Source organism: Cebus imitator, unplaced genomic scaffold (assembly GCF_001604975.1).
Source record: "Cebus imitator isolate Cc_AM_T3 unplaced genomic scaffold, Cebus_imitator-1.0 Scaffold18, whole genome shotgun sequence".
Taxonomy (NCBI): Eukaryota; Metazoa; Chordata; class Mammalia; order Primates; family Cebidae; genus Cebus; species Cebus imitator.
In genome coordinates, this window is record NW_016107333.1 from 8545210 (window position 1) to 8552048 (window position 6839).

At 53.2% G+C, this 6839-nt stretch overlaps 1 protein-coding gene and 1 non-coding gene across 2 annotated transcripts in view; both read right to left on the reverse strand.

Annotated features, from left to right (window-relative positions):
- BPIFB1 (BPI fold containing family B member 1) overlaps positions 1–1587 on the reverse strand; it is a 27399-nt gene extending 25812 nt beyond the window's left edge. The window contains exon 1 of the mRNA XM_017514273.2: positions 1539–1587. The gene's annotated coding sequence lies outside the window, so the exon portion shown is untranslated. The remainder of the gene's footprint in view (positions 1–1538) is intronic.
- Positions 58–188, reverse strand: LOC119469303. The gene has a single exon (XR_005198106.1). It is a non-coding gene; the product is annotated as a U6atac minor spliceosomal RNA (small nuclear RNA).
- Positions 1588–6839: the final 5252 nt, after the last annotated feature.

Sequence of the window (6839 nt, forward strand, 5' to 3'; positions counted from 1 at the left end):
TGTTGACCAGGATGGTCTCGATCTCTTGACCTCGTGATCCACCCGCCTCGGCCTCCCAAAGTGCTGGGATTACAGGCGTGAGCCACCGCGCCCGGCCGGGTTTCTTAACTGTATGCATGTCGTCAGGCCCGAGGGTCTCTTCCATCCTTGTCAAGGGAGTGCTAACCTTTTCTCCTTTCATACAACACAGCATGTGGCTTTCTTGTTGCCAACAACAAATGTGGCATCTGAATGACATGTCTCCTGTGCCATGGAGCAGTGTGAGCTCTTCTGAGGCCCTTGCAATAATGAGTCAGCCTCTGCCTCCCTGACCAGCCCATGAGCTCTGGGAGGGAGGGCTGGGTCTGCCTGCTCCCTGCTGTGTCCCTGACATCCAGCATAATGCTTGGCATACAGCAGGTGCTTAATAAATGGCTGCTGAATAAATGCATAGCCCCTGGAAACTCTGAAAGAATTGGAAAGCTGAGGCTGCTAAGCTGAGCAGGTTAGTGTTAGGAGGCCTGGGGGTGGAGGGGAAAGTCCCGCTGGCTTGGCAGCCGGATGGACCCTGGTTGGAGGCCGCTGCCACCACTTGCTCTGTGATCTTCGACAAATGACTTACCGTTTCTGAGCCTCCGTTTTCTCCTCTGTAAAATGGGGAATAATTATAGTGCTTAAGCAGCAGACTTTTGGGGAAGATTAAATGAGACAGCCTATTCGTGGCACACCCAAGCGTTCAGCACGTGGTAGCTTCCGTTACGATTATGACAGCTATCATCACTAAGATTGGAGTCAGAAGGAGGCATCGTGCAGCCAAAGCCAGAGACAGGTGAAACCCCCGCATCCGGGCACCCCTGCAGCCCCACTCCATATTTTTCCTGCAAACACCTTGACCCTGTTTGCCCTCCAATATCTCTACACACCACGTGCTCTGTGCTCTTCAGAACAGAGGAAGCTAGGGACCCACGAGGATGACAGCATCCCCGTTTCCCTCCTGTGGAAAAGCCTCTCCTCCCCAGAACCAGGCGCCGCACACGCCCCGCCGTCTGGCACCTGAGGCGCGTTCCCCTTTGCGGAATGCCTTTCTCTTCTCCTTTGCCCAACCACCCTCTACTTGGCTTTGCAACCGACAGGCCGCCTCTTCCAGGAACCCTTCTTTGACTGTCCTCCACTCCCGTGTCCCTGGGTCTTCTTGGGCTCCACATTGTCCTACACTGGGAGTTCCTTGAGGGACAGACTCTGTGACTAATGCTTCTTTTGCCCCAGCATCACCTAGCACAGCTGGGCACAGAGCAACTGGTATGTGCAGAGTGGTTTATGTCCCTAGGATGAGGGCAGGACTCAGCCAGCCCCATCTCTTCGTCACCACTCTTTGGTCCTCTGAGCAAGGGAGCTGGGTACCTTTCTAAACCTGGCCCTGATCCTCAGTGGATCCTGACTTACCCAGGGCCCTCCCCGGGGAGGCAAGCCTCCCCGGTGCTCCTGACCTGACCCCAACAGGTATTTCTAGCTCAGAACCTTCCTGGAAACCTAGGCTTTCAGCCCTTCCCTGCTTTTACCTGGGCACGCTGGAGTCCTCGGCCTGCTCCTCTCCTCTCCCAGGCAGTGGGTCTGGAAGTCCAACCTTATATCCTGCACACCCCAGCACAGGCTTTGTCTTTGGGCAGAGGCCTCAGGCCAGGACAAGGTCTCCAAGGTAAATATTTGTGGCTTCAGGTGAACCACAGCCCCGCCTGGAGGCAACCTTGGGACTCCAGCTTCCTGAGGCTTGGAGAAAGGAAGGTCCAGGCTGAGAAAAGCACAGTGCAGATGGCAGGAAGCACTCCGTAACTGCGAAGGGCTGCTGCTGTTCATATCATTAGTGCTCACAACAGGATGAGCCTTTGTAGAGGGGCTACAGCAATTGTTTAGTCCAGATAATCAACTTGGGAAAAGGAGGGAGTAGCCTTGTTCCTAAATGTGTCAGGGATACACATCTCCATCAATTAATTCACCCAAGAGAATAGATTTGAATCCTTTTTTTGCCACTGCTTTGCTGTGTGCCCTTGGGCAAGGTACTTCACCTTTCTGGGCCCCACTGACCTCATCTATAGTATGGGGATAATAGTAGCTTCTCCTCGTGAGTTGCTAAAAGCATGAGCTGAAGTGCATGCCTACACAGTGCCTCGCACAAGCTTTCATTTCACTAATTCCTTCATTCATTCCATAGCAATTAGAACCCACTCTACCTTGTCTGCATCTTTAGGAGTTTCCGTGAGCACTTGTGGACTGAAAGAATAAGGAGGCATGACTATGAACCCAAAGGACAAATGTCCAAGCCCAGGAGGACCCTGTCATCCACCACCTGGGCCCCAGCCTTGGCTCATGCAGTCTGCACAGTCACCCAGAGGTGGGTGTCAGCAGCACTGATGTTACAGAGGGCACCTGAGGCTCAGAGAGGTGAGTGACTGGCTCAAGGTCACAGGACCAGGGCTTTCAGCGTTGGGACCTGAGCCTGATCATCCAGTCCAGAACGCACCCTCTTAATGGCCACACTGTCCTTTCCCAGAGACTTCAACTTAGCATTAGAGGCGGTGGTGACACCAACATGGCCCCTTGATGTCCTCTGGGCATTATTCTTGCTACCCAGCTTTGATCTGGAAGCATGGAGCAGTGGTTTAGAGCTGGGATGGCCATTGTTGAATCCTGTCTCCATCTGCAGGGGACAAGACGGGGGCAGCAGTGTCCTGAGGTCACAAAGTATGTAGCCAGGCCCTGGCTGCCTCCTCTTCCTGCTTTTTGACAAGAAGAACAAGGAGAAGAGCGTTTGCTGTCCTGCCATGTTTGTCAACACCCCAAGAGCCCCGAGTACCTGAAGGTGAGATGTTTCAGGAGCCAGGAGAATTCCCGGGAGGACCCTGCCAATCCCTTGGGCACATCTCCAGAGAGGCAAATCCCCTGCTTGGCTTTCCAGCTGGCCATGCCCATTGCCCATGGACAATGCCCCTCTGTGGGGTGCTGGGGCCCAGTGCCAGGGCCTGGGCCAGCATCAGCTCTTGCTTCCTACCATGTGCTGGAACAGCAAGGCCCGCTTCGCCTCTGCAGGCCCATGGCCCAGACCCCGCACCTGCCCTCAGTACCACATGGCCCTCCTCAGCCTGCTGGGGCCTCTTGGCCTTGGCTTCACTCTCCTCAGTGCCCAGGCCTTTGCTTGTGCCATGTCCTCTTTCGGGAGTACCCCCTCTACCCCGCTGAAAACCCAGTCGTGCCCTGTCTGGGAAGAAGTGCAGGAGGGCGGAGGAAGCCTGTGGGGGCTGATGGACACGACTGGGATTCCTGCTCCTGTGCCGACAGCTGTCAGCCTTGGGAAAATTCCTTCTTCTTTATGAGTCCATTGTAAAATGGGACTATTTTGAGGGTCTTGTAAGGTCATGAGAAATGCTTGGAACATCAGATAATTCAGAGAGTGATAAATGCAATTGTTATTGAAATATTAAGACCATTGACCTTCAAGGTCCAATTCTGGCCAGCAATATCCAGTCGTGCGTGGTGGCTCACGCCTGTAATCCCAGCACTTTGGGAGGCCGGCAGCGGTGGATCACCTGATGTCAGGAGTTTGAGATCAGACTCGTCAACATGGTGAAACCCCACCTCTACTAAAAATACAAAAATATTACCCGGGCATGATGGCACACACCTGTAGTCCCGGCTACTGGGGAGGCTGAGGCAGGAGAAACGCTTGAACCCAGGAGGCAGAGGTTGCAGTGAGCTGAGATCACGTCATTTCACTCCCACCCGGGCAAGAGTGAGACTCCATCTCACACACACAAAAAAGAAGGTAATGTCCCATAAAGCTGCCTGACCGCTACTCCACCTGGTCCAGATGTCCTCCTCCCGGCGTGTTTGGCTACCGGCCACGTTTCAGCCCTCATGTCTCTCCACTTCACCCCTCCCTCCTCTCGTTCCCACCCCAGGGCCTGCGCAGGTGCTGGCCTTCTCCCAGGAGCACTCTCCTTCCAGCTCTCATTCTGGTTTCTTCTTATTCACCAAGTCTTAGTTTCAGTGTTGCCCCTTGCGGGGACAAGGGGACCACCCTGTCTAAGGTAGGGCTCTTTTGGCTGCACACTGAGGGCGTCCTCACTAGCAGTTGCTGGAACTGGGTCTGAAAACTCGAGTGTTGTTCTAGACACTATGATTTCTCAGCTGCTGTATGCCGAGGAGAGGGAGGGGACCACAGCTCAAGCGGGTGGCCGAGAACCAGCCGCACAGCTCCTGGGTGTCCCCTGCCGAGGACCCTGACCCAGAGTGAGGCAATAAAACGGCCAAGAGGGAACAGAAGGTCTGCGGACGTGTTTCCTGGGAGACAGCTATGGCCCCTCCTCCTTGTCACTGCCTTTGGGCTGATTTTGGAGAAGTCAGTCCTTCTTTCTGGGCCTCGGTCTCCCCAGCTGTAGAATAAGGATGTTGGGCTCCACGATGCTATGGCCAGCCTGGCTCTGATGACCTTTGCTTACAGTGGAGGGAGCTCAGTACTTATGCAGTGAGGACTGGGCTGTTTCTGAGGTCAGGTATGTTGTTAGGAAGCTCATCCCCATTGAGCCAGGGTCAGCGGAGGTTCTGCCAAGGGAACTGCCTCCCAGGAAGGAGGGCAGGAGGTGTCCGGGCCTCAGTGCGGGCCTAGCAGGGGGGACCTTTTCAGAAACCTCCTGGGGCCTTGAGGGTTGTGTTCCCGGGAGTTGGGACATGCAATGGACTGGGCTGTGTCTCCTGATGAGTTGAAGTCATGTAGGGCAAAGTGACTTTTGCAAGTGGAAAATTACTGCTCTCTGCTCCCTTTGGGCAGGGTCAAAGATTGTGTGTGGGTTTGCTTTGCTTTCCCAGGGCCGGGTGTGGACCCTGCAAGATGGAGGTCGGTCTAGGGCTGGTTGAAGTCCTTCCTAGTATTACTGCCTGGAGAGGATGCCGGAGAACCAGGGGCTGGGAGTGGCTGGAGTAGCCTGCCAGGCAGTTAGCCACAGAAGGGGCTTGCCCTGGTGCGGGGGGTGCAGCTTGGGAAGCCCCGCAGGGAGGTAAGAACACCTCCTTGAAGGTGGCAACGAGACTTGGCTCTCAACATTTTTGGGGCTCCTCAGAGAGTTGGGAGCTACCTGGCAACAGTGTCAGTCAAAGGAAAACTCTCCTGCTCCTTTTCTCTTCTGGATGGAAACACACACACACACACACACACACACACACACACACACACACACATAAAGGGTTTGCGGGGGAAGGAAAGAGAGGTGCAGGAAAAGAACACACACCTCCTCTTCCCTTTCCGAAAAGCTGACCCATAGAAGCCTTGATTAAGGCTGGGGAGACAATGCGATGTTAGATCAAAGCTGATGCTCAGACATAGCAAGATGGCAGAGTGGAAAAGGTCATCTCCATTCTACAGATCACCAAACTGAGGCCAAAAGAGGAGAAAATCGGGGTTTTATCCTCCCGTTTTCCAGATGAAATAGGGTCTTGGAGAAGGGAATTCACTTGCCTGAGGTCTGTAAAACAGAGGGCCAGCATCGGGACCCATTTCCATCTGAATTGAGAGCCCATGCTCTGCTCACTGACCCCGTCTGTCCTGCCATCTCCAGCTGGAACGAGGGCCACGCTCTCCTGGGAAGACTGCAGTCATGCAGAAAACCAGAGGGGGTTTCTGATGACATGGACAGATGGAAACCAGGAGGCCTTGTCAACTGTCACTGGCTCAAAAGAAACAAGGAAAGCAAGAATTGAAGCCACCCCTAAAGAAGCTCACGTCCTCAACTGTTGGCACCAAAGATACTCCACCAGCCTGGTGGAAACATTTCACTATTGTGCCAATTTTGGCTGCCTGATGATGGCTCTTGAAGCTGTCAAGGGTCTGGGCTTAGCAGAAGTGAGTGCAGTGATTGAGGGACAATGTCTGCCACGAGCAGAGGCAGGTCCTACATCCGTGCTGCATCCTGCCAGCATCCTTGTGAGAGATTACGGATTTTCTTGCAAAATATTAAAGATAATGGAGCCGGGGAGAAAAATCCCTAGATGACACAGAGTTTGCCACTGCCTTTGGGCTGATTTTGGAGAAGTCAGTTCTTTTCTCTGGGCCTTGGTCTCCCCAGCTGTAGAATAAGGATGTTGGGCTCCACGATGCTGTGGCCAGGCTGGCTCTGATGACCTTTGCTTACAGCAGAGGGAGCTCAGTACTTATGCAGTGAGGACTGGGCTGTTTCCGAGGTCAGATATGTTGTTAGGAAGCTCATCCCCATTGAGCCAGGGTCAGCGGAGGTTCTGCCAAGGGAACTAGCCAGTGGTTTGGGCACAGAGAACTGTGAGGATTACCTGGAATCTGCATACAGAGAACTGCAGCATTACCTGGAATAGCCCTAAGTGGGACCTGCTATAATGTCCAGCAAATGGGATTTATTCAATAAACTGTGGGCCACCAGGCAGCATCACAAAACAAGGTAGGCAAACCAACGGAAGCCAGTGAAAAGGGAAACTGTTTCTTCTATTTCTTTTTAACAAAAATTGTTTTTTTTTTTTTAATCTAGAAAAAAATACTGGAAGGAAATGCATCAACAATGCAAGTGTCCTGGCGGTGTGATCGCAGGTGACTTTCGCCACCTTCTTGGTGTTTTTCAGAGTTAAAAAACAAGTTTACACTAAATACATGTATTGGATATGTAAACAACCCCACTAAATGGCTTGAAAATGAGTCAATAAAGGTTGGGCGGAGGACAAGGGAGTGGAGGAAACCTCATTCCTCTCCCAGTGCCTGAGCCACAGCCCCCACCAACCCGGGATTCTAAGGAGTTACTGCCATGCCATGGCTGATAGCAATGACAAAAGGCCAGTCAGGCCGGTGC